This window comes from Hyaena hyaena, unplaced genomic scaffold (genome assembly GCF_003009895.1).
Source record: "Hyaena hyaena isolate Hyena2069 unplaced genomic scaffold, ASM300989v1 scaffold_81, whole genome shotgun sequence".
NCBI classification, from domain to species: Eukaryota; Metazoa; Chordata; class Mammalia; order Carnivora; family Hyaenidae; genus Hyaena; species Hyaena hyaena.
The window spans coordinates 2,208,834-2,236,096 of NW_024080714.1; the positions used below are offsets into that span (position 1 = coordinate 2,208,834).

Genomic DNA, 27,263 nt, shown 5'->3' on the forward strand with positions numbered 1-27,263 from the left:
GGAAGCCCAAATAAGTCTGTAGTTAACAGTATTAAACCATTTTAACTTCCTAGCATCGATCCCTGAAATATCTTCTCCTTTGCCACACTGCATAGCCAGTTCCTAATAACCTTTCAAAACACAGGCCAAATGCCTGCTCTTCCAGGAAGTCTTCCTTGACTACATCATCTGGGATCTGTTGGACACCATTCCTCTGTGCTTCTATCAAAACACGAAACACTCAATACTGTACTGTATTTTCCTGGCCAGCATCTTACAGGGTCTTGAGGCAGACAAGACAATGGGTGGCTATGATCATGAGTTCTGGACACCGGCCGTATCTCAGTTCAAACTCCAGCTCCAAACTTTCCGTGTGATCTTGGGTAATCTTTCAGACTCGCAATTTTGCTCATTGGTAACAGACTCAAGACAGTTACTCAAGGATCTAATCAAGTAACATATGTTGATTAGCTCAATTGCATATAGCAGGCTTTCAATAATGGTAGCGAATGTTACCAATCTTTTTTTTTTCTTTTTTTAATTGTCAAAGGCTGAGTTTCTAGTGATTGGTATAGTGCCTGGCAGGTGATCAGGACTCAGTCAGTGTTTGATAAATGAATGAATGACTAACATGAATACTGACAAACATTTATCCAGTATCTACTTCACATTATTAGCAGCCTTTATCCTCAAGGGTTTTATGGCTAGAATTGCTTACCTGGCCACACATTATAATCACCTGGAGAATTTTAACAATATACTAATACCCAAGTACCACCTTCAGAAATTCTAACTGGCCTGAGATGCAGCAGTTTGAGCCACTAATCTACTTGGAAGAAAGGAAATACTCATGTAACAACATACCAGTAACAAAAAGCACACAGAGCACCCAGTTCTTGCTCTCTCTCTCTTTTTTTTAATGTTCGTTTATTTTTGAGAGAGAGAGAGAGACAGAAGCTGAGTGGGGGAGGGGCAGAGACAGAGAGGGAGACACAGATTCCGAAGCAGGCGCCAGGCTCTGAGCTGTGAGCACAGAGCCCAAGGCAGGACTCAAACTTGGGATCAGTGAGATAATGACCTGAGCCGAAGTCGGAGGCCCAACTGACTGAGCCACCCAGGTGTCCCTCATGGTTTCTAATACAAAAAAACCAAGGCTCCTTGAAGACATAACCCATGCTAGGGCTGGAGCAGGAAAAACCACCGTGATGGGGTAGATCAAAGGGACTCAAGGGCCAAATGAAAGAGCTCCCAGGGGCATCTGGGTGGCTCAATTGGTTAAACATCTGACACTTAATTTTACCAGCTCAGGGCATGATCTCACAGGTTCGTGGGTTCGAGCCTCACATCAGGCTCTGCGCTGTTGGTGGGATTCTCTTTCTCTGCCTTCCCCTGCTCATGCACGCATGTGCGCACAGTCTCTCCCTCTCTCAAAACAACCTGTTTTTCTATATCCCAATACATAGCATTTATTATAAGTATTTATTTTATATTTTACAATGACTTTTTTATTATATAATTTATTGTCAAGCTAGCTAATATATACAGTGTGCTCCTGGCTTTGGGAGCAGATTCCCATGATTCATCGCTTACATGTAACACCCAGTGCTCATCCCAGCAAGTGCCCTCCTCAATGCCCATCACCCATTTTCCCCTCACTCCCACCCCCAGTCCCGTCCACCCTTCGTTTGTTCTCTGTATTTAAGAGTCTCTTATGTTCCCTCAAAATAAACTTTAAAAAATAAGAGCACCCAGTGACCCACACTGTATTGGATTAAAGTGAAGTATAAAATCAATATCCATGAATCCATACTGATATAAATAAAGAATTGGATCAGCAAGTAAATGTGAGAGAATACAGAAGTCTCCCACACAAACTTTAAATACTTTACGTAGATCCTTTGGCCTCAAGGAGGTGGAGCGTAATTTCCATTCTTTAAGTGAGGGCTGGGCATAGGATTTTCTTCCAAAGAGTGCAGTATGAAAAGAGAGAGAAAAAGAGCAACTTTCCAGTAGCAAAACCTGGAAAATACTACCGCAAGCCAGGAAATCAAGGTTAATATCAACAGTGATAGGTCTTCTTGATAGTATGTACCTTGATATCCTGCGATAATAGCACTCTACCTCTGTGATCTCCCTCCTAAAAACACATTAGCCCAATCTAATCAGAAAATTGAGGGACATTCTGCAAAATATCTGACTAGTACTCCTCAAACTGTCAAGGTCATCAAAAACAAGAAAGTGTGAAAAACGGTCATAGCTAAGAGGAGACTAATGTAATGACTTAAAGTATTATGGAGTCCTGGAACAGAAAAGGAACGTGAAGGGTAAAACAAAGAAAATCTGAATAGATTAGGGCTTTAGTTAATAATAGTGTACAATATTGGTTCATCGTAACAAATGTACAGTCATAATGTAAGATGTTAACAACTGGGTGTGGGTTATACAAGAGCTCTCTCCACTATCTTTGCAATAATTCTGTAAATCCGAAACTGTTCAACAACAAAAAGTTTACTGAAAGGAAAAGAAAGCTGCCCAAGAGATAAATGGGCGGCATCATTACACTGTCATTGGTCGGAGTACAAAGAAATTGCTGAAGAGTCATGGAAAATTTCAATAAGGAAAAGGACTCCGATATGGGAAGTAGGCAAGTGTGGGCAAAAAATCAGAATCCCCAGGACGCAAGAAAGGAACACGGAGATCCATCAGAACCAGGAAGACAAGAGCACAGAACGTGCAGGGGAAAAAATAATAAAAACATAGTTTTGAACAAGCAATTTGTGGAATAAAAAGACACTGGAAGAAAATGGTTAATTTTGACTGATTTTTCAGGCTGCGGGTGCTCATTTCTTCAAACGCCTCTCTAACGTGCTCATTAACACCCCAAACTTTTCTTTTTCTCTCTTCTAAAGATCTTTTCAAATTATGTATGTGTATTAAAGGAGAGTGGGCAAAAAAAACTCTCATGGAAGAAATCAAAAGCTGTTTCAGATTTCATCAGACGGAGCCCAAGCTTAAGAAGTCAATATTTTACTAACTTTTCATCTCTGGAGATATAATACTAAAACATATTAATTCAATCTTTTAGGACACCTTGTTTCCTAAAACTCATCCTTCAGGAACTTTGCAGTGAATCAGTACGTCCTTGTTAGTTTTCTTTGGAAAACTCTGGCACACAAATACAGTAATATTTCTAACACAGGAGAGGATCCTGGGATCTCCAAGCTGCTGTTAAAGTAGGATACTTCAATTTCAGCAGGTGTCACGAAAAGAATGAGCCAACGCTTAGAAAATATACACAGCCCAAACAGGCACGTTTCTCACTCTAATGAAATGTGTTCTGGAATGGTCAGTGCTTCAGACAAACCCCTTTTAACACAAAACACACCCCAGAAATGACTCCCCAGGTGAAGGGAATAGCCACATCCTGGTAATTCCACCGCCATTAATCCTGTTCTAGGGCTTCCCACCACCACAAGATGCTCTTAACCCACGTCACACAGAAAACTACAAATGTATAACACTCAAAATTGTCTCCTCAATATATCCACAGACCACAGCAATTAAACCAATGCTTTTAAGAGGTACACTCGCGCCTTCCCTGACACAATGCTCTGCGGGCTTCTGAAGCTTTCTGAAATGGTACTTGATAACATAACCAATCTCAAGCACCTCACAGATGAATACCTCAGCAGGTCCTTTTTATCACAATTTCAATCCCACATTTTAAAAACTTTGTTATTATAGAGAACAGGCACCCCTTTAATACCTATGAATACTATGGTATGCCACTACCAAATAATTTCCTGAGTCCTTCCCCCTCCCTCACCTAACTTCTATTTGAGACTGTCTCTAAGTATTATTTACCATGAACTGACAGTAATAGCTTTTTAAAAAAAGTTTATTTATTAAATATTTTTGAGAGAGAAAGAGAGATCATGACCTGAGCTGAAGTTGGATGCTTCCCCGAATAAGCTACCCAGGTACCCTATAAGTTTATTTATTTAGAGAGAAAGCAGGGGAGGGGCAGAGACGGAGGGAGAGAATTCCAAGCGAGGCTCAACCCCATCAACTGTGACATCATGACCTGAGCCGAAATCAAGAGTTGGGTGCTTAACCAACTGAATCACCCAGGTGCCCCTAATAAGGCAGATCATGGGGTGCCCGGGTGACTCAGTCAGTTAAGCGTCTAACTCGATTTTATCTCAGGTCATGATCTCACAGTTCGTGCGATTGAGACCCATGTCAGGCTCTGCGCTGACAGTGTGGAGCCTGCTTGGGATTCTTCCTCTCTCCCTTTCTCCCTCTCTGCTTCTCCCCTGCTCATGTGCGCTCTCTCTCTCTCTCTCTCTCTCTCTCTCAAAATAAACTTTAAAAAAAAATATAAAGGAAAAAGGGAGGCAGTATTTTCAAAATATTGTGACACATTTATTTGATTTAAAGTCAAAAAGTGATTAGTACCTTTATCCTCCTGTAAACAATGCATAGATTTAACACACTTCAGCTCTGGTATCTTTACTCCCATCTTCAGTGCTGCTACTCTATTATTTTAGATATACATCTAATGTTTAATCATCCCAAAAGGCAATTTTTTTTTCAATCTAATGCTTATAAAAATGTGTACATGTTCCCCAAAGTCTTTGCTCACCATGGTATCTTACAGTCCATTTCTTCCTTTTAATTCCAATGAGATTTAATCCAATTTGGGTTTGTGTGTGGTAAGCCGGCTCTTTCTCTGTGAATCCAAGAGCTCTTGCACTCTCGAGTGGCGATTTTAATTGAGTACAGATATCCACGTGGAAGCTGAAAGTATTATTCCATTAACTTCTGTCCTCACTTACGGCTAAGGAGAAGCCTACTGAACTGCTATGTCTCTGTAAATAATCTGGTTTTTCTACCTGATTCTCTTACGGCATTTCTTTTCAATTCTAGAGTTCTACAGTTTCATAGAACTTATACACAGACTTGCTTTGTATTTCCTGCCCATGTTGCCATGTGATTCTCCCAATATTAGAATGTGCCCTTCACCTGTTCTAAAAACACTATCTGCTATTATCTTTTTGAGTATCAGCTCTTTCCTATTTTATTCTAGTCTTCTCGACTCTTATTAGACATTTTGAACCATCTTGTTCTAGCTGCAAGTCTCTCAGATGCCAAAAGACGACTCTTTCCAATCTCTTTCTCACTCTATGCCACATTCTGAGTAATTATTTTAGATCTCTCTTTACATTCACTAGATCTCTCTTCAGCTTTGCCTAGTCTATTAATGGTCTACTAAGTTTATAATGGGCATAACTGCACTGTATTTCTACAAGTTCTATTTGGTTCCTTTTCAAATATTTTCTGTTCTCGCTTCATAGTGTACCATTATTTTTATTCCTAACAATTAGGTCTAACATACTTATTTTACAATTCCTGGCACGTTTTTAGTACCTTCAATTCTTAGAGTACAGACATTCCTGATTATTGTGTTTTCTGTCTCTTCAGAATGGATTTTTTCTTCATGTTGTTTGCAATTTATGACCATGAACTCATCTTCAGAGAAAACTGTTTCTCTGTGTGCATCTCATGTTATTTCTGCCATTTGGGCATGTGATCTCATCTGTTCCAAGGCCAGTCTTTAATTTATTAGCTTCTTACTATCCACAGCTGATGAAAAGAGAGAAATTGGTGGATGTGAATACTATCTACATTCATTACTCAGCTCCTAATTCTTTTTTGTCCATTGAATGTTAAATCTTGGTTGAGTAAGTCAAAAGGAAAAAGCAAACAAAAAAAAAAAAAAAATCAGAGTATCGTTGGGAAAGGCCAACTGGCTTTCACCCAAGAGGCCTCCTTGGGCTCCCCATCATCTTAGTGAATTCCCCACATGCCAGAGTCTGACTGTAGCTTAGAAGGTGAGAACATCCAATCTTGCCAGTGCCAGTGGAAGTGTCTCCTACTGAAGGAAGTACATAATTGAGCTCAGAGACCAATAGGCTCTTAACAAATGATGAAAGATGTGATTTTCCGGCACACCAGGGTATCTGCGGCAGCAGGACTGGCACAGCAGATAAACACAGAGTGATAAGCTACAATCAAGAGCGTATTTGCCGAACTTGGACACAAAAAAAGAGGGGTTAGCTGGATAAAAGGAAATTCTAATACTATCAGGCTAAAAGACCTGATATATCCAACCTCCCCAGCCATTTCTGGCCGATGAAACATAAACATTCCAGGTTCACTGCATGTATTACTACTGTTATGTTACACACTCAGATTACAGACCTTTCTGTCTCTACCAAGTAATTTCACATCTCTGCTTTGATCTACCATAAGCTGTTTTATAGTTTAACTTTTTTTCTTTTTAACATTTATTTATTTTTGAGAGACAGAGCATGAACAGGGGAGGGGCAGAGAGAGAGGGAGACACATAATCCAAAGCAGGCTCCAGGCTCTGAGATGTCAGCACAGAGCCTGACATGGGGCTTGAACCCACAAACTGTGAGATCATGACCTGAGCCAAAGTCAGACCTCAACCAATGGAGCCACCCAGGTGCCCCCACTGTTTAACTTTCAAAGAGAAATGAATTATCTTTGTTTCTAAGTCACTGAGAAAGATGATCATCATTTTTTATGTGTAAATATTGCCAAACTTGTTAGCATTCCACTAATGATAAAATATATAGTAATATGTTTTTGTAGTAACTACTTTGAAATAGTCAACTCTACATACAAGTTTTAAAAATTTAAAGAACCCCCACATCCCTCTCATCCAGATATCCAGCTTCTCCAATTATCACCAACTTATCATATTTGCTTCCTCTCTCCCCCTCTCCTTCTCTCCCTCCCTTCCCCCACTTTTCTCTCTCTCATTACTTTAGAGTAATATCTTGATAGCTATAGGGTATTCTTGTCATCTGAGTTTCCTAAGTATAAATATTAATTCCTTAATGTTTCAGTACTTTGGATGCCCAATGTCACACCAACCACCCATTTTTATTTTATTATACCATAAAAGGTACACAAGATCAAGATGGATTTGCTATAGGATATATTCTGGCATTTATGTTTAGAAATAAATTTCTATAACTCATTTATGTACACATTCAACATGTATTTATAATTCAACAAATATCAATAACACCATCATGCTAGATACTAAATTTATAGCAGCCAATAAAACAAACACAATCTCAGCATTTAGGGAACTTACACAATATTTCCTCAGATTTACTTCTATCATCGAAGTCACGGCTAATCAGATTATGGAGAGTAGAGATTTTCCTCTGTTGCACATTACACTATCAATTTCATAATCCTTAAAAACTTCTATGTTTATTAAGTATAATCAGGAAATCATTAAAATATTTAAAAGTTCTGGAGCACCTGAGTGGCTCAGTCAGTTAAGCTTCTGACTTCGGTTCAGGTCATGATCTCGTGGCTTGTGAGTTCGTACCTCTCATCAGGCTCTGTGCTGACAGCTCGGAGCCTGGATTCTGCTTCAGATTCTGTGTCTCCCTCTCTCTCTGCCCTTCCCCCATTCCCATTCTGTGTGTGTGTGTCTCTCTCTCTCTCAAAAGTAAATAAACATTAAAAAAAAATTTTAATATTTAAAAGTTCTATGACCAATCAGTAGATCAAGTAACAATACGTCATTTCAAAACGTCATAGTTGTAAAATACTATCTTGCCAGCTGAGATATAAATCAATTACAGGTATTACTTTAACGGTACAAGTAAAATAATACAAGTAAATCACAACAGACAGAGATTTAAATGATATACTGCATTTTGGGGGGGGCATCTGAATTTATTTTGTACAGAAGCACTAAATAGTTAATCCCACATTGTTCCCCCTTGCCCCTTCTCCCCGATTCCCACCTCTCCTCCTCCCCACACAAACCACAGGTAACAAGTTAAAAAATCTACTTTCCACGGGGCAAATGCTAAATGAGCTGTGAGAGCGACATCTTTAAACAGAATAGTATGGAGGAAATTGTCACCTCATTTAAAATCTGTTCAGGTCTAGAGAGGTAAGATTTCAGAAATCACTTGACAGAAAAGAATCATAGCTAAAAAAAGGGCATTTTAGGCCCAAAGTATCTTGCCAGCAGAGTTACAGGAAACACAATGGTTTTAGCAGAAAGAATGCTTGCTCTGGAACCATGTGGACTTAGGTCTCAATTTTGGCTTATTCGTTATTGATGGTGCATTTTTGCCCTTGGGCGAGATTCTTTCCTTCTCTAAGGAAAACAAATGATTCTTCCCATCTCTAAGGAAAATAAGTGTGGAGAATAAAACCTCACTTGAGTTGGAAAAAGGATTCGAGATAACGAACAAGCACACAGCGTGTGCATCACCATTGGCACCAATGAAGAGCCTAAGTGGGAACTACTTCCAGGGTTGCAGGCTCTCTACCAAACTCTCTCTTTCCACAGCGTACCTGCAGCTTCGTGACAGGGCAGGGGAGTGGTGCTCCTCTGTCCTGACTTTGCGTTTGGCACCCAAAATCTCCAGTCTTCTTATGCTCAACGGGAGAGACCACTCGCTTCAGAGACCAGCCTACGTGGTGAGTTAGTAAACTAACAACGACTCCATTTTTACCCAAAGAAAACACTCTCACGGTGGTATTTCTCTCACTGTGACATAGATTTTAAAAACATTTTCCCCGGGGCGCCTGGGTGGCTTAGTCGGTTAAGCGTCCGACTTTCGCTTAGGTCATGATCTCACGGTTCGTGGGTTCAGGCCCCGCGACGGGCTCTGTGCTGACTGCCAGCTCAGAGCCTGGAGCCTGTTTCAGTCTGTGACTCCCTGTCTCTCTGACCCTCCCCTGCTCACGCTGTCTGTCTCCTAGAAATAAATAAAACATTTTTTAAAAAAATTTTCCCCTATAACTATGACATCCTTTTTCTAACAAACCAGATTTCTTTCACTTAAAAACAAAAATGTGAAGGAAAGTATCTTTCTTGCCCTGAAGTCAACTAATTTCCTTTCCAACCAACCGTTTATGCCAATTTTTTTAATTAATGCTTTTTACAGACTGCTATTATTTCAAATTAGAACTATTCTGATAAGTGAACCAATTATAAAACTGGAGGTTAGAACAGCTGTTAAAATGTACACCCCAGAACGAGATTAGCGGCTGCTAATGCAACAGACATGGCGAGACTCCACAGCAAGGGAAGTGGGACCGACCTTCTGGCCACAGCCAAAGCCAACAACCCTCACAGCACTAATGGCCCATCACTAATGAGCAAGCTTGCAACTAAGGAGGCAAAACTTCTGAAGACACACGGACTAGACAAAACCGTACTATTCCATTATGGAATTTTTTTAAGACTTCGACAAAGTCCAGGTATGAGATCAATGAGCTGTAGCAGCAGCCCTCTGTGAGGACCGCCCCATTCCAGGCCGCCTCCCATCTCCAGGAGGGAGCCCACCCAACCACTGGGCTCTCTGGGCCAGACGAGCAGCCCTGCTCTGGCCGCCATCAAGGCCAAGAACTTCTGGAGGTCAAGGGTGGCACAAGGCCTTGACTCAAGTTGGCAGGTGTGTCTGGCAGCCAGGTCAGGATACTAACACATCCTCTGGTTTTGTGCTCCAACGAGGAGCCAAGAGCCCTCTCCAGAAGCAGCCGGAGGATGTTGAGATCCCTCTGTTCCAGCTCGCCAAGTGTGTGTGTTTGGTGCGCCCAGTTATGGCGCTGTGAAGACACCCTGCAGCGTTTCGGCCAAACGCTCCCACAGTTTATGCACCTTCGCAAAGACACCTATGGAGTCGCCCCTGGCAGCTCGTCACCGTGCCCCGCACGCCAGAGGCCCGCTGCCGACTCCTTCACCCAGGACGACCTGCTCTCGCCTCGCCGGACTCCCTCCTCGCCCTTCACGGCCACGGCCACACTGTTCCAGGCAGCCTCGTGTGTCTCCTCTGCCCTTTCCTACTCCATGTACAATGTGCTCCAAATCTCTCACTGCAAAGCACAGCAGCTAAGTCACGAATCGGAAATCTGTCATTACCCGGGCCCAGCCACCCCTCCGCCGCCGGTGCAAGCCGGTCACCTGCCCAACCCAAGGCCTGGCCGTCCCGGCCCCAGGCACCCGTCCGTCGCTCCTGGCCTGACTAGAAGAGCAGCAGGAAGCAGGACCCACATGCGTCTCTATCAGCCTGAGTAGGAGGGCGCCTTCTCCCTGCTCTCCAAACTCTGCTTCTGACCTCAGGAGGTCTGTGCACAGACAGACGGAAGAAGGGGACAGGGAGGACCAGGCAGTATAGCCCTGGGACGCCTCCTCCCTGGGCTCAGGTTCGGGGTGTGAAGGCCCGTGGGTGCTGGACAGCCCTCTGATGCTCCGGGATGAAGCTGGGACAAGCAGCCGACAGGGACAAGCATCACCTGGGAAGCTGGCCGGGACACAGGGGCAGGGGTGAAGATGCCGGCACCAGGCCCGGCCACGTCTGAAACTGGGAGCTCGTCTCTACCCCCCTCCCCTTCCTGCCCCTGGCTTCACCAGCCTGACCGGGAAAGACCTCCGCAGACGCAACCCGCAGATGCCTGCCCTTCCTCCTGTCACCGCCCCCCTGCCCTGCATCTCCTACGAGAACGGGCCGCATCGTAGTCACCATCCCCGTGGCAGAGGCAGGCCTCGTGGGGCAGTGGCTGCCATCAGAAGAAGGGCTCCTAGCCTGCAGGGGCGTCGACGGCCGCTTAGGGAACAACATGGAGCAGACGCCCCGCACTCAGATTCTCTGCCGGCCTTCTGGCTCCACGCGGCTGCAGAGCAAAGGCCACCTCTGTCCGGCGGCGCTGGAATGACAGGAACAGCAATTCTTTTACAGCACGCAAGACAGACAGACAGACAGACAGCAGCGCTGGAGACAGAGCAAGCAGCCAGCCCCCGCCCCGGGAGGGGAGTCCCGGGACGAGGCTAAGATGAGCGGCAGGAGTGGGCACCGCCTGGGGCAGGTGGAGCAGAGAACCGAATACAGAAGTGCTGAGCCCTCCAAGCTCCTCCCCAACCAACCCCCCTCCCCTTCTCCTTCCCACAAAAAACAGAACGTTAAGGCCTGGCAGTCACAGCAGAGGGCTGAACCCACTGATTAAAACCAAGAAAAGGGCACTGTGTCTGGAGGAAATCCCAGCGTGCATGCGGGAGAGAAACCAAAGGCAGTTGGAACCTCGCCATCGGAAGAGGCCGACCCCCCCAGGGGAAAGATGCACGTAGGGGCACCACCTCCTCTCCCTGACAATTATGGAGGGAAGAAGACTCTGCCTGTGACTTGGAGAGGCTGATCTCTACGCCTACAGAGAAGATCAAAGCCAACCTTCTCAGCTTATCAATGGGGCTCATTCATGGAAACCCACAGCAAGGGAGGATCACAAGTTACCCAAGGAACGTCCAGAACATGAAAGAAAAGGCTATAATGAACAAACAGATCTAGCCCCAGAAGAAACATAATTCATAGGACAAGAGAAAACGTTTTAACAATTCTAGTAAGTATCTTGAGACAGATCTGAAATAATAGTGCATCCATACAGCAAGACCAGGCCGCTGTGAAAAAGAAGCGATCAGAGAAAGAGAGCTCTCAACAGGAGACAAAGGAGTAAATTTAAAATCATCGCTTAAAAGGAAACCCCAATGGATTTGGGAGATAACATGAGCCACGCTAAGCACCAAGGCTGTGACCTAGAAGAAAACATTGACAAACATGACAAACAGAAAGTTCAGAGGGATAATCTATCCAGAGGTCCAACGTCCATTCAAGAGGAGTTGCAGACGCAGCGCGCTGAAAGGGCCCGAATCGCCTGCAGGAGGCCAATGAAGGACACCCAGTTACATGAAAATCACCACCCCAGAGAGGGCTCTTCGACATGCCCTCATCACATTCCTCAGAAGCGAGCCTGTCCCCAGACTCCACTGGCGGGATTTGGAACAAGAACAAGAGGAAGGGACCAAAGGCTGTCAGAAGATCTCGGGTCAAGTCCCGGCTTGTAACTAACTAGCTCATTGCCCTGCAAGAGGCTGCTGGCCTGCAGACTCCCTGAAAGCAGAGGGGGCACTATGCACCTCCTTCCTTTACCCGCCTCGTCATTCCTGCCCCCCTGCACAACAGAAACTCCCCCGCAGAGAGTCGTCTTAAATTCCCCCAGATGACTTGCGTACCCAGTGCTGAAAACCACTGAACAAGATGGTCTCTAAAAGCCACTCTGGCTCTAAGGAAGGCAGCAGAGGGTGTGGGGAAGAGCTGTCAACAGAACCCGGATGTAAATCCACTGCCTCTTCCCAGCCACATGATTCTGACAAGTCTCTTATCTTGCTGGAATCTAGCCTTCCTCATGCATATAATGGAGAGCGTAATTCCCTCCAAAATGTGATAAGGTGGAAACAAAATTTTGCAAGGAGGGGAACCTAGCTGGCTCAGTCCCTACAGCATGCGACTCTTGATCTCAGTCAGGGTCGTGAGTTCAAGCCCCACGTTGGGCGTGGAGCCTACTTTAAAAAAATTCTTCAAGGAAAGAACGTGGATACAGCAAGTGACACCTAACAAGTGATCACAAAATGGAATTATTACAATTCTGTAATTCAGGTAACTAAGGGACAAGTGAGCTGAAAAGGTCAAGTGACATGGCAAAGTTCCCTATGAAACAGGTTAACCAATGGGATCCTGCCTGCGTGTGTAAACCTGGCTAAGGGGGCAGCAGGGAAGGGATGAGCTGGAGGGTCACAGATGCCACGGAGGGACAGACATCTGACACAGGATGCTGCAGGAGCCCACCCCCACCGGGGGCCACAGGAAAGGCTTTCCTCTCCCCAAATGAACAAACCCTGTTGATGAAAAGTCTGGGGGAAAGTAGAATAATGCTGTTAACGCTGGCTTCTGGCCAGTCCGCCAACAGATTCCAATACAAAACTGTTTCCACTGAGACTGTTTGTTAATTTACCTGAAAGCAATTGGGTGACAGCACACCATTTATTTTCCTCCCCTGCTACAAATAAGAACTTCCAAACTGACGTAATGAGGATTAACATGACCCCAGCAATACGAATACCTCGGATGAAAAAGGAACGTATGGAGAAGTTCATTTATTTTTTATTTTTAGAAAGACAGAGAGCACGTGAGCGGGAAGAAGGCAGAGGGAGAAAGAATCCTAAGCAGGCTTCATGGTCAGTGTAGGGGCTGACATGGGGCTGGATCCCACGACCCTGGGATCATGACCTGAGCCGAAACCAAGAGTCAGCCGCTCAACCAACTGAGCCACTCAGGCGCCCCTATTCTTTTCCTAAAAGTCTTTCTTCCTCCACTGATCAGAAACTCAGAACAATACAAAATTCCTCCCTGTTTTACTCATGCTCAGTATCATTTTTTCCCACCACACCCTTTTTCTCAGGAGCACAGATCAAGCCAAAAATAATCTGGCTAAATCCCATCCAGTGGAAGTGGCTCCGACACTCAGAAGAACAGATTTTGAATTCCTTTTTCATCTCATCTTTCCAGAGTCTAAAATAAGCAGAGGTGGCTTCAATTCGCCATAAACATAAATAAGTTTTATAAAGGTTCCCCAAAAACCTCTGGGGGAAAAAAAAACTAAATTTTTGTCAATCGTTTCCTGTGATTAAAGTGGCCTGAAACCGTGTAAAATCCCTGCTTGAGTGATAATAGCTTTAATTGGTTTAGAGACCTTGTCTTTCACCTTTAATTTAGGATCCAAATTCTAGTTTTGCCCAGACGAAGTGAAAATGAGTGTGGCAGATATAGCCGGGTGCCCAGTTGGCATCTGAAAATAGACAATCTGGACCCTGAAATCTACATCTTAAAAGTAGGGGGTTTGGCCGAGTTGGAAAGTCTCAACAGCAGCTGCCCGGACTCTATTGGGCATTACAAGTACCGCACCCTGTCCTCATAATGAGGTCTGCCACAAAAAGCAGGTGGTCTAATTCTTTGATTTTTGCCTCCATTTTCATAATATGGAGTAAACAGATTTTATTTTTATTTCTGAAAGCTCCATTTCTCATGAAAAAAAAAACCCATAAAGAATTTATGCGATTACTGGAGGCAAAACAAAGCAACAAGAAAACCAGAAATCCGCTATTGCTTACTTTACATGTGTCACGCCTCATTAAATGTCTTCCTGTCTGACATTCTGCAAGTTGCTCCCAATGAGTCCATCTGGTCACTAAGCAATGCTTTCAGGGACAAAGGCTCCCTAATGGCTCCATCAAAGTCCTGAGTGACACTGAGGAATTTTCAGAGGTAATGAGATTATTCTAATCTCTGATTGATGAAGTATTTTTCTAAGTAAGGAAACAGATATGAAGTCTAATGGAGGTGGGGTGGGGGAGGGGATGAGAAAGTAATTACCAGGCAAAGAAGAGAAGAGTGTGCGTCATCTCTGACATAGGAATACCTCAAGGTCATAATTATCATGGAAATTTTATACGATTTCTCAGAAAATGCCTCTAAAATTTTATAATGCATCACTCCAGGTGAGAAATTCAAAATTAATTGGTTTTGGTCAAAGGTCACTCGTAATACTAAATTACAGTACAGATTATTGCCAAACTGAAGTTTGGAAAAACAGCCAACTTAAACGTGGACTAGAGTAAATTCAAACTGCATAAACCATTTTCTATCCTCAGTGGCTTCCCGGCTGTTTGTCAGTCTTCTGAATGGAACACATTTTTCCAGATCTTTTTGCTTCGGAGGATAAAACTCAGAGGAAGTAAGCAATTTGCTACACGCAGTTCCTGCTTTATTCTACCTCTTCTTTTGGAACAGAGACAAGATACATTAACCCAACAAAGCTTAAGCTTCAGGGAACCTTCAGGGAACCTTCAGGGCCCTGGGAAGGGCCCCAAAATGTGACCACAACAGGCACTCTATTAGAAGTTATAGAAAAAAAGTTTTTGTTTTCTTTTTAGGAGAACCCCAAATTCAATGTCCTTGAGGTCCAGTAAAATCTGGATTTCCCCTGGACCTACATTCCACTTCTCATATCCTTCACCTCATTATCCAACAGCTTCTGGAAATGTCAGGGGAGGCAAAGAAAGTACCAGAATCTTCCAGATGCCACCATGGCCATCAGGATTTTGTCTTCAAGACATGGCCCAGGCAAGACTTCAAGTAATTTCTTACTTCTCAGGATGGGGGGAGAGCAGAGAAAAGGGGTGCGGGGGTGGGGGGGCAGCTGATTATTGCTGAAGAGGATGAAAACAATTCTGGCCAACAGAACAGTCCTCTCAACTTGAAAACTCAGTGTATGTTAATTTAACTCCCCATGCTAAAAACGGTATACAGGGGGAACTGGCTCTCTTAAAGAAAAGGTATTTATTTTTAATGATGGTAAAATATATGTAAACAAGTGCCATTTTAGCCGTTATTAAGTGCACAGTCCAGTGTCGTTACGAACATCCACAGCACTGTGCAGCCACCAGCACCTTCCGTCCCCAGAACATTCTCAGCTTACAGAACTGAAACTCCACGCCACTACACACTAACTCTCCACTCCCCCTCCTCCCGGCTCCTAACAATTACCATTTGACTTTCTATCTCTAGGAATCTGACTGCTGTAAGTACCGCAGGTAAGTGGTGTAAGAAAGATCATACGCTGTTCTGTGACAGGCTTATTTCACTTAGCATGGCGTCTTCAAGGTCTCTCCTTGTCGCAGCATGTGTCAGAATCTCCTTTATAAGACTGAGTGATATTCCAGAATCTCCTTTATAAGGCTGAGTAATATTCCATTGTCTGTATACATCACATTTTGTATCTCCATTCATCTGCCCATCCCTGGACAACTGGGTTGCTTCCAAATCTTGGCCACTGTGAATAATGCTGTTTTGAATATGCTACAAATACCTGCTTGAATCTCTGCTTTTGGTTCTTTGGGGTAGACACCCAGAAGTGGAATTAGCGGATTATATGGTTATTCTATTCTTAATTTTTTTGAGAAACCACCATAATGTTTTCCAAAGTGACTGCATCATTTTACATTCCAACCGACGGTGCAGAAGGGTTCCAATTTCTCCACATCTTTGCCAACAATTTCTGGGTTTTTGTTTTGGGGTGACATTTTGGTGACAGCCATCCTGAGAAGGGTGAAGTGGTATTTCATTGTGGTTTGATTTGATTAGTGACACTGAGCATCTTCTTACATGCTTATCAGCCATTTCCACATTTTCTAGGTTTTTGCTTAGCAGAACATCGCTTCTTGCTCAATGTTGTGGATGCCACGTGCCTGCTAGCTCGTTCCAGATTGCTGAATCACTTACAGTAAATACACTGCAAGTTAGGAAAAAATAACTAGGAGCGGGGAGGCAGGAACTGTCCTTGTTTATAAACAATAACAGAGTTTGATTTTATTCTTCAAGAAGAGGTCTTTGGTTCTCTAATTGCGACAAGAGCTAACATGCACTGGGATTTCCTTGGGTTCCAAGTGAGGTACGCAATGCCTTCTACATACACCATCCTGTTTAATTCTTAACAATACTGCTATGGACACAAATTAGTACCCTGTTTAAGGATGAGAAAAACCTGAGATCTTATATAGCTAAAGTACTTTGCTGCAAATCACAGACAGAGGGAACTGAGGAACTGGAATTCAAGCCAGCCCTGTAGAATTCAGGAAGTGACAGTCCCCAGCCACTGCACTCTGCTGTCCTAGTGCATCCAATACAGAACACAAAGCCCAGGGACAGGAGTCCTAGGCAAACAGCAACACTTGAGGGTAAAAAGTAGAACTCAAAGGCCTTTTAGGACCACCTGTTATGGACTGACTGCTCGTGCCCCACCCCCTTCCTGGGCTGAAATCCTAACCGCTAAGGGGATGATGTTAGGAGTTGATGTTTGGGTAGGTGAGGCGTCTATATAGGTGGAACCCCCATGGACAGGATTAACGCTCATATAAAAGAGCCCTGAAGGAGCTCCCTCTCCCCTCCTGCCACGGGGGAACCCAGCGGGAACACACGGGGGAACCCAGTGGGAGCACACGGGAGAACACACGGGAAGACTGCTACCTATAAACCAGGACGCGGGCTCTCCCAGACTCTGCTGGTGCTTTGATCTGGGAATTCTCAGCCTTCAGAGCCGTGAGAAACGTTTGTGCCGTGCTTACACAAAGAGTCTAACAAAATTATAAATTATACAGTTTAACAATGGTAACAAAAAAATTTTATGGTATTTTTGTTATAACAGCTGGAAAAGACTAAGACCCAAATTGGGACCGAGAAGCGGGGACACTGCTGTCACAAATACCTCACCATATGGAAGTGGCTTTGGAACTGGGTAACAGGTAGGGGCTAGAAGGTTTAGAGATGCGTGCCAGAAAAACCCCACAGTGCCACGTACAGACCACTAAGGATGATGCTGGTAAGGACTCGGGAAAGAACTATACAATAAGGGGTGTGGTCTGAATGTTTGTGTCCTCTCCAAATTCATACGATGAAACCCTAATCTGCCAGGTGATGGCAACAGCAAGTGGGACTTTTGCAAGGTGGTTAGGTCACAAGAGTGGAGCCCTTGTGCATCAGATTCGTGCCCTTACAGAAGACAGCAGAGAGCTTGCTAAGCGAGCCCTCCTACCAAGTGGAGATGCAAGTACTCAGCCACCTGAACTGTGAGAGATACATTTCCATAGTTTATGAGCTACATAGTCTATGGTATTTTGTTAATATCCAACCTGAAAGGAAGAAGACAGAAAGCTTCCATTTTCTTAGAAACACTTAAGGAATCCTGAACAGAGTGTAGAAATATGGATTGTCGAGTCATTCCGATGAGGTCTCAGATGGAAACGCAGTTATTGAAAACTAGAGGAAAGGCAACCCCTGCTATCAAGAGTCAAAGAACTTGGCTGCCCTGCATTGGTGTGCTCCTGTTTTCTGGAAGGTTGAACTTGGAAGTGATGAAATTGGATCTTCAGCTGAAGGGACTCCTAACAAAGTGTTGAAGATGCAAGTTGGATCCTCCTGATTGCTTAGAGTAAAATTTATGGAGGAAAAGGACTTAAGTGTGGAATTTTGAAGCAAAAAAAAAAGAACCACAACTTAAAGATTTGGAAAATTCTCAGCCCATCCATATTGCAAAGGATGAGAACACTAAGAGGGTGGCCAAGTGACCTACATTAAGGAGATTAATAGGATAGACCATTTCAGCAGAGCAGGTGCTATTCTTCAAGAGAAAGAGGAAGAATGACTTCAAAGACAATTCAGACATTATCAGAAATTCCAAGCAGGTCCTCGCCCAGGGAACTCCAGGGAATGACAGCAGCAAGCCACACTCCTGAGCCACAGGCTATGCTGGGCCCAGGTTCCTGACCCACAGAAGGTGTGAGAGAGTACCTGTGAAAGCTTCAGCCTCCTGGTGCTGGGGCAATTTATTACCCAACAACAGATAACTAATATAGTTTCCCTTTTAAAGATTATCTTAATGATGATAAAGACACAATGTTTATACTTCTTTCCGTTTCTAAATTTCCATTTTAGACTAAAATATTCTTTGATATACGGAACTGAATTTATGTTATATGAAGGTTGTAAAAAACTGAACTGAACTTAATAAAATTGGATTCAAATTTAAAAAGAAAGAGGAAGAGACTAGGATACACACACAGACACCAGGGCTGTGCCCATATGGCGGATGGCCATGGGAAGAGGCTGTAAGAAGGTGACTGTCCACAAGCCAAGCAGAGAGGCCTCAGGTGAAACCAAGCCTTCCAGCATCTTGATCTTGGACTTCTAGCCTCCAGAACTGAGAGCAAGTAAATTTATGTTGTTAAAGCCAGCAACCATAACAAAATTGGATTCTATCATGGGGCAAATTTTAAGACACAAAATGAGATAAGATCAATGAGATAATTATCAAAGATAAGATATCACTGAAGAAACATCTGATAATCTACCATGACAACAAAGCAACATGTTCAGGCATCCGGGCAAAGATCCCCACAACAGATCCTGCCCTGGGAGGAACTACTATCAGAGGAGGCCCAGCAGCAGTGGGGGGCAGGGGGGAAGGGAACCTTGTGAAGATGGCAGCCAAGGTAGGATCTCAGGCTCACAGCCCTGCCCCCAATTCATAGAGGGAAGCAGAATGGAGGTCACGAGAGTTAGAGTTGGAACTGGCCATCCATTGCTGAGCCAGTACGCTCACGGCCAAGATGAGCATGCTGATGTCGTGTCCTGAGGAAGGTGGCCTTTCTCCCCCTTCCTACGGGGGTCAGGGTGCCGTTTGGTGCAGGAGCACCATGGCGGTCGGCCCAACTCCCCACCCCGCCCCACAGCCCCACCACACCTGTCCTACTTCTGTGTCCCACTTTTGTCTTTTACTTCTAGCATCCCCTTCTAAAGGCAGTTTCTTAGAAAGCTTCCTAACTCTCAAATAATGCAAAACCTCCCCACTCCCAGAGTTCCCCCAACATCTCAACCAGCTTCACCCATCAAGACACTCAGCACTGAAAACTAGAACAAGCAGAACACAACAAGGGAATTGTGCCCAAATGGCCAAAGTAACAGAGAGACAAGGAGGTCTGGAAGCAAGAGAAGGCAGAGAAGACGTGAGCTTAATACACAGGTAGAAATTCCACCAGAAGTATGACCGCTCACCCTGCTACAGGACATCACGCACAACTTACAAAGCCCTTCGTACACATTACCCCCTACATCCTCCCAACAATCCTTGATCTGTGGTCCCATAACTAGTAAGTAGTGGAGCTGGGGTGTCAACTCATGCCTTTGGTCTGAAAAACGTTAGCATAGCCCTTCTGAAAGATCTCTAATTTATACCAGACTGTATGATCCATCTCTTCCTATTAAACGAACGGCAGTAAAAAGCCCTGGTATCTTTCATCATATTCAGGAAACTACATAATAATGAATTATAACTGAGGGAAGGTCAATTCCAACCTCTGACTACAGCTACTGTAAGCACTACCCCATGTCTCCAAGAGATGGATAAAAAAAGGCTCAGCAACCCATACCTGCAGTATTCCAGAGCCCTCTCCAGCAGGAAGTCACACCGTAGCCTAAATCCCTCTGCCTCAACTTAAGCTCATTTCCTTCTGACCTCTGATTTATAGGCCATATAATTTTCCACCCACTATTCATAACACCCTTGCTTACTCCTTATTTTAAAAAGTCTAACTTTAGTTGTTCTACGGGGGGTGACTCCACTGGTTGAGCATCTGACTCTTGATTTCAGCGCAGGTCACGATCCCAGGGTGGTGGGATCAAGCCCCACATTGGGCTCCACACTGAGCATGGAGCCTGCTTGAGATTTTTCTCTCTCTATTCATCCCTCTCTGTCCCTCTCCTGGTTGAGCTCTCTCTCGCTCGCTCTCTCAAAAAAAAAAAAAAAAAAGGCTTTAGTTGGTTTTGGTGGGTTTTTTCATGTTTATATATCTTGAGAGAGAGAGCACGAGCAGGAACAGGGCAGAGAGAAAAAGGGAGACAGAGAATCCCAAGCAGGCTCCACACTGTTAGCACAGAGAATGACACAAGGCTTGATCTCAGGAACCATGAAAACATGACCTGAGCCAAAACCAAGAGCTGAACACTTAACTAAGCCACCCAGGGACCCTGTATGTTTAGTTCTTTAATCTTAATCATAAACATAGTGGCTTTTTTCATACTAGCTTCTTAAATCAGGATCATCTTACTCAACGACTTCACTGCTTTAACAGACAGAAAAAAGCCAAGCAAACACACAGTCAGTGTTCACTCAGAAAGTTCTCTGCATTTTGCATCCCATCTCTGCTGGCCACAAAGGAAGCCCAGTGAAGGGCAAGTGGACACACGCCATTCTCTCTCTTTATACCATCTCCTCAAATGCAGGTGGCATCAAGAACAAAGTGTCAGTCTCTTTAACACCCTCCTTCCCATCTCCGGGAAAAGAGAGGGAGGGCAGGGCCGGCAAAACCCAGTCCACACAAAACCGGCCGGCAGATGGTGGGTCAGAGGGCAGAGGGAGCTACAATGCTTCTCACAACAGGCGGGTGTGCAGGATGCTGAGGACAAGAGGGCTTAATCAAGCTCGGAGCAGTTAGAGACTTCCCTTAAATTTACTAGGATCCTTATTCACCGGGTAAGTTTCCTTTGGGAAAAGTCACCAAGCTCCTAGCATGACCTGTGCTCTCTAGACTTCAGTAAAAAGATTTTTTTTTTAATACTTTGCAAATCTCAAAAGGAGAAAATCCTCCAAATCATGCTCTACTTTCTCCTAAGATGGGAGAAAAAGACGGCCTCTTAACAGTGAAAATGGAGAAACAAAGAATTCCATATGGTCAGCTAGATAGTACAATAACAGGATACAGAACAAAGGTCTAGCCAACCACAGTTTCAGATAAAGATTCAGAACAGCAATGGATACAGAAAACAGTAAGGACTCAGACACAAACCCTGAAGAACACAGTGAAAACTATTCACACTGACCAACAGCATCAGGGGAAAAAGAGCATGTAGCTGTGGGTAACAGGAGTGAGCTGGGATTTTTTTTTTCAGGACAAGAGAGATTTTAAAGTCTTAATCATTTGAAAGATAACTGCAGAGCTAGAGCTGTTGGACTAAGGGGGGAAAATGATTAACAGCCAGTTTACTTAGGACCTAACATATGCCAGGTATGGTGACAAGCTCTTCATTCATTTAAGGCTCACAACTAGATTTGAGGGGAGTATTTATTTGCCCCTATTTTACAAAAAAGAAAGTGGAGGCTCAGAACATTTACTCAAGGGCATACATACAATAAATAATTCACAGAGAAAAGATTTGAATCTGGTCTAATTCCTTCTAGTACGCTACCCTGGACTGTCATGGAGCTTGGAAGAAAGTTCTCAAACAACAGAAAAACTCTGAAATAACAATTAGGTGAAGAGGAATAGTTATAGGAGGCTTGCCTAAGGAAGAAGGTTCCCCCTCCCCCACCTCTTTCAACGTTAGCCAACAAATGTTTGCTGAGTGCCTACTATGTGCTAGGGCATCTTTAAAATTCTAATCAATCGTCTCCCTTAACTTTCCACCAAAAAGACCTAAATGATGCACACTGTATACACAGTAACTCTTTCTTCAAGCTGCCCAGATTTACCAAAAGGTGGATCAACTACTGTTAGTAAAGCATCGAATGGAAGGTCCAAATCCTAAGAAAAGTAAAATTTCTAAATTTTGAAATTTTAAATTCTAAAAGTTCTAGAACTTTTCATACTGGGATACCTGACTGACTCCGTCGTCGGAGCATGCAACTCTTAATCTCAGGGTCAAGAGCTGGAGCCCCACATTGGGTGTACTATAATATATATTATAATATATATCAAGCCCTGTGTCTGGCTCTACACTGAGCATAGAACATACTTGAGATTCATTCTCTCTCTCTCTCTCTCCTCACCCCCCTGCCCGCCAAGTCCCCTGATCATGTCCATTCTCTCTCCCCTTCTCTCTCAAACTAACATTTTAAATAAGTAAAACACAAATTTTATATATATGTAACATACATATGACATAGGCTTGTCTAAGGAAGAAGACAAATATATATACCTACTATAATAAATATATTATGTATTATATATAATATATGGTTACCATCATAGCCTTCCAAGAGGCCTTTACTTCAGTTAAGCAAGGACTGTGTGTATGACCCTGTCCCATAATTAATCACAGTCCACTGATGGTCATTTGTTTTAATAATAAGATTCTTAGTGTTTTAACATATGATTCTGATAAGAATAAGAACTTCCAAGCTTTTCTAGAAGCCTCCTTTAGAGACTGAATCAGGTTTAGTTTTCTTAATTGTGGAAAAAGGGGCTAAATACAATTCCAAATTGCCTAGACCTTACAGTTCTAGTGAGGAAGGTCATCTCTTTCTGTCTCTCTCTTTCATACACACACACACACACACACACACACACATTAATAACAGGGTATCTGCAAAACTTCACAATTATTCTGAGTCTCCTGATTTATTTAAACACAGGAAAATACAGTTTAATGCCAAGAAATAAAAAGTTAGAAAATTAAATTTACTGCTTTACATATCCATTTAGTAAATGAGGAACTAGCACCTACCATGATTAAACAAAATACTAGGCTCATTTCCTCCAAACCTTATCTCTACCTTTTTCTCTTCAGCTATGAAAGCTTCTTTGACCCCTTCCAGTTTCACTGAAATAAAATTTTATGTTTTCCTAAATTTATTTAAGGTAGAGGCACCTGGCTGGTTCAGTTGGTAGAACATTAGGGTCGTGAGTTCTAGCCTCATGTTGGGTATAGAGACTACTTTAAAAAATAAGTAAACAGGGGCTTCTGGGTGGCTCAATCAGTTAAGTGCCCGACTCTTGATTTTGGCTCACACCATGATCTCATGGTTGTGAAGTCAAGCCCCGTGTCCAGCTCCATGCTGAGCACAGAACCTGCTTGAGACTCTCTCTCTCTGACTCTCTCTCTCTCTCTCTCTCTCTCTCTTTCTCCTAGTCCCCTGATCACATGCACTCTCTCTCCCTCTCTTTTAAAACAACATTTTTAATAAATAAAACACAAATTTTAAAAAACATTTATTTAAGATTGACTTTTATTTTGGTTACTTTCAGTAAGGATCCTCTAAACATTAAAAATATTTATAATTACGGGCACCTGGGTGGCTTAGTCAGTTAAGCATCCAACTTCAGCTCAGGTCATGGTCTCAGGGTTTGCGAATTTGAGCCCCACAATGGGCTCTGCACTGAGAGTGCAGAGTCTCCTTGGATCCTATGTCTCCAGATCTCTCTGTCCCTCCCCTGCTCATGCCTTCTCTCTCTCTCTCTCTCTCTCTCTCAAAAATAAACATTAAAAATTTAATAAAAATTAATAAAAATATTTATAATTAGCTATAATGAAAATGTTCTAAACTTTATTTTTTTAAATCTTGATATAAGAGAATATCTATAAAAACATTTACAACTAACACTATATTTAATGGTGAAGACTGAATACTTTCTACCTAAGACCAGGAGCAGGCCAACACTGTCTTGGAGGTACTGGCCAATGTGATAAGGCAGGAAAAATTGGTTAATTACCCTAGCTAGGATTCAAATATGGGGCTCACAGACTGCCATATGCTCTGAGGCAGAAGCTTCAGGAAGAAGCAACTGGTAAAAGCTTCTTTTGTTTTTTTATTCACTCAGTTGCAAGAACACAGAAAACATCCACATGAAAATATCCATTTGGAAGCTAGCAACTCTGGACTCACAAGAGAGGTCCCAACTACAGGTATATTAACTGGGCAGAAATGGGCATGTATGAATGGTAGTTGAAGGCAGGGGCAAACACAGCATTATCCTAAAAGGATAAAGAGAACCCAGGATGGTCCCCTAAAGAGAACATCATCTCACAACAGTGGGAAGAGGATGAAGAATCCAAAGGGCAACAGGAAAGGAATGATGAGCAAGGAAAGAAGAAAGCCAAGAGAAAGGGGCTCAGCTAGAAGCCAATGGCAGCAGTGGCTATAAGGAAAGAGACAAAAGCATTCAAGGAAACAGACAGAGCTGCTCTGAGAAAGATGCACATGAGAGCTACCTCTTGGGCAAAATTTCTTTTTCTGACTATAATTCGTATCTGGCATATTTCTTTTTTAAATAAGAAGCTAAGTCTTTTTATTCTTTTACTTCTTTGTTATCCTTAAACCTAAAACACTTGCTTTGTTTCTACTCTGGATTTCAGAACACTGAGCTCTCCCAATCACAGGATTAGGGACTATCATTAAATAGAGAATTTTAAACCAAAGATATTATAGACCACAAATAATATTGCTCAAAAGCATAAGATTAAATTTAATCGTATTTCATAGCTGCCTGGGAGAGAGAAGCCAGCTGTCCTCCAGGAATTAAGAGCATAAAACTTAGCCATGGCTCCTAAGAGACCACAGCAGTGGCCCAGTGGTAACAACACAAAGCGTGGTCTCTCTGGGCTAAGGGCTGAGGCAAGGCCACGGGGGTTCTGAGGCCATCATTACAGCAATAAATACACAAGTACACAAAACGGGACCCAGCTATAGTAGCCTATTCCCAACATCCAGAAAGAAAGCCGTAAGACCCGGGAACAAAGAAATTCAAAATCAGTTTGACCAGACATGTTTAATGTACAACACAGCAGTCACACATGCAAGGCACCATCATGGCCAACACAGCTATAAAATGCAAATGAGCTACGGTCCTGGAATCTCAAACTATAATAGCTTTACACATAGCTGCTGTCTGTACATAGAAAATATTAGACCAAAATTATTTTAGTCTATATACAACACACTTTTTTCTTTCTAAGTCTCCCAGCTCTCTACTCCTCCCCATTTGACAAACAGCTGCTTCTTGTGATGTAGTACCAACCATGTCCCTGAGACATGATGGTGAAGGTCAGAGTAAATGGATTTGGCCCTATTTGGCATCTGGTCACCAGAGCTGCTTTTAACTCTGGAAAAGTAGATACTGTCACCATCAAAGACTGCTTCAGTGACCTCAACTATAAGGTCTACATGCTCCAGTATGATTCCATCCACAGAAAATCCAATGGCACAGTCAAGGTTGAGAATGGGAAACTTGTCATCAACGGAAAGCCCATCTCTATCTCCTGAGAGCAAGATCCCACCAACATCAAATGGGGTGATTCCAGTGCTATGCTGTCGAGTCCATGGAGGTCTCTGCCACCAAGTAGAAGGCTAGGGCTCACTTGAAGAGTGGGGTCAAGAGAATCATCATCTCTGCCCCTTTCGCTAATGCCCAATGTCTGTGATGGGTGTGAACCATGAGAACTATGATAACTACCTCAACACTGTCAGTAATGCCTCCTGTACCACCAACTGCTTGGTCCCTCTAGCCAAGGTCATCTACGTCAACCCTGGCATCATGGATGGACTCATAACCACAGTCCATACCATCAACTGCCACCCAGAAGGCCATGGATGGCCCCTCTGGAAAGCTGTGACATGATGGCTGAGGGGCTACCCAGAACATCATCCCTGCTTCTACTGGCATTACCAAGGCTACTGGCAAGGTCATCCCTTACCCGAATGGGAAGCTCACTGGCATTGCCTTCTCAGCCTCCATCCCCAACATGGATCTAACCAACTGCCAAAATATGATGGCACTAAGAAGGTGAAACAGATATCAGAAGGCCCCCGTAAGGACATCCTGGGCTACAGTGAGGACCACATTGTCTCCTGCAACTTTAATAGTGACACCCACTCTTCACCTTCGATGCTGGGGCTGACACTGCCCTCAATGACCACTTTGTCAAGTTCATTTCCTCATATGACAGTGAATCTGTCTACACCAACCAAGTAGTGTACTTTATGGTCCACATTGCCTCTAAGAGCCCCTGGACCACTGGAATTTCTACCTTGAGTAATTGTCCCTTGGTTTACCCTACACACCATGAACTTAAGTAATTTTTCATAAATCCCTCAAATTTAAGATACAATGTGATATTCAGTCCCAGGAATCTTCTTTAGTCTCAATTCTACCCAAAAGGGAGAAAAGTGAATAAGAGCTTTGAAATTAATAATACTATGGAGTTTTTGTCTTTTAAAAAATATTTAAGTTTATTTTTGAGAGAGAGAGACAGTGCAAGTGGGGAAGGGACTGAGAGAGAGGGAGAGAAAAGAATCCCAAGCAGGCTCTGTGCTGATAGCAGGGCTCGATCCGGGGCTCAAACCCATGAAACCATGAGTTATCATCTGAGCCAAAACCAAGAGTCAGATGCTTAACCAACTGAGCCACCCAGGAGCCCCAGTAATATTATGTTTTAATCTCTAAGTCTACAACTCAGCAACCTTTAGTTCCTTTTATGTTAATACAGGATTGGCGGTCTGTTCAGTTTTAAATGAAAGTCACAATGTCCAGATGAACTGCCTCCTCTTATAATCTGAGAAAAGGGAAAACAAAAAAACAAACCAAAAAAAAAAACAAAACAAAACAACTGGAGGGTTGCCTGGCTGGCTCTGTCGGTGATCTCAGGATTATAAATTCAAGCCCCATATTGAGTATAGAGATTACTTAAAAATAAAATAATCTTTTTTAAAAAACTGGGGACAAACTATAAAATAGGAAAAAAATTATTTACGATATCAGCAACAGGGGCTCTTGGCTGGCTCAGTCGGTACAGCATACAACTCCTGATCTTGGGGTCAAGTGTTTACACCCCACACTGGGAATAGAGCTTGCTCAAAAAAATAAATATCAGCACTAGTGACTGAATCATTTACAAAGGCTCACTTGGATGTGACTAGGCGAACTCTAATAGGTATCTAACACATACAGATGCACATACATATTCAGCCTCATAAAAACAAAATAACAGGACAATTAA

At 43.3% G+C, this 27,263-nt stretch overlaps 1 protein-coding gene and 1 pseudogene across 5 annotated transcripts in view; one reads left to right on the forward strand and one right to left on the reverse strand.

Annotated features, from left to right (window-relative positions):
* The window catches only part of TIAM2 (TIAM Rac1 associated GEF 2), a 231,503-nt gene that overhangs the window by 167,944 nt on the left and 36,296 nt on the right, over positions 1–27,263 (reverse strand). The window lies entirely within an intron of this gene.
* LOC120233024 lies at positions 25,303–26,343 on the forward strand (annotated as a pseudogene).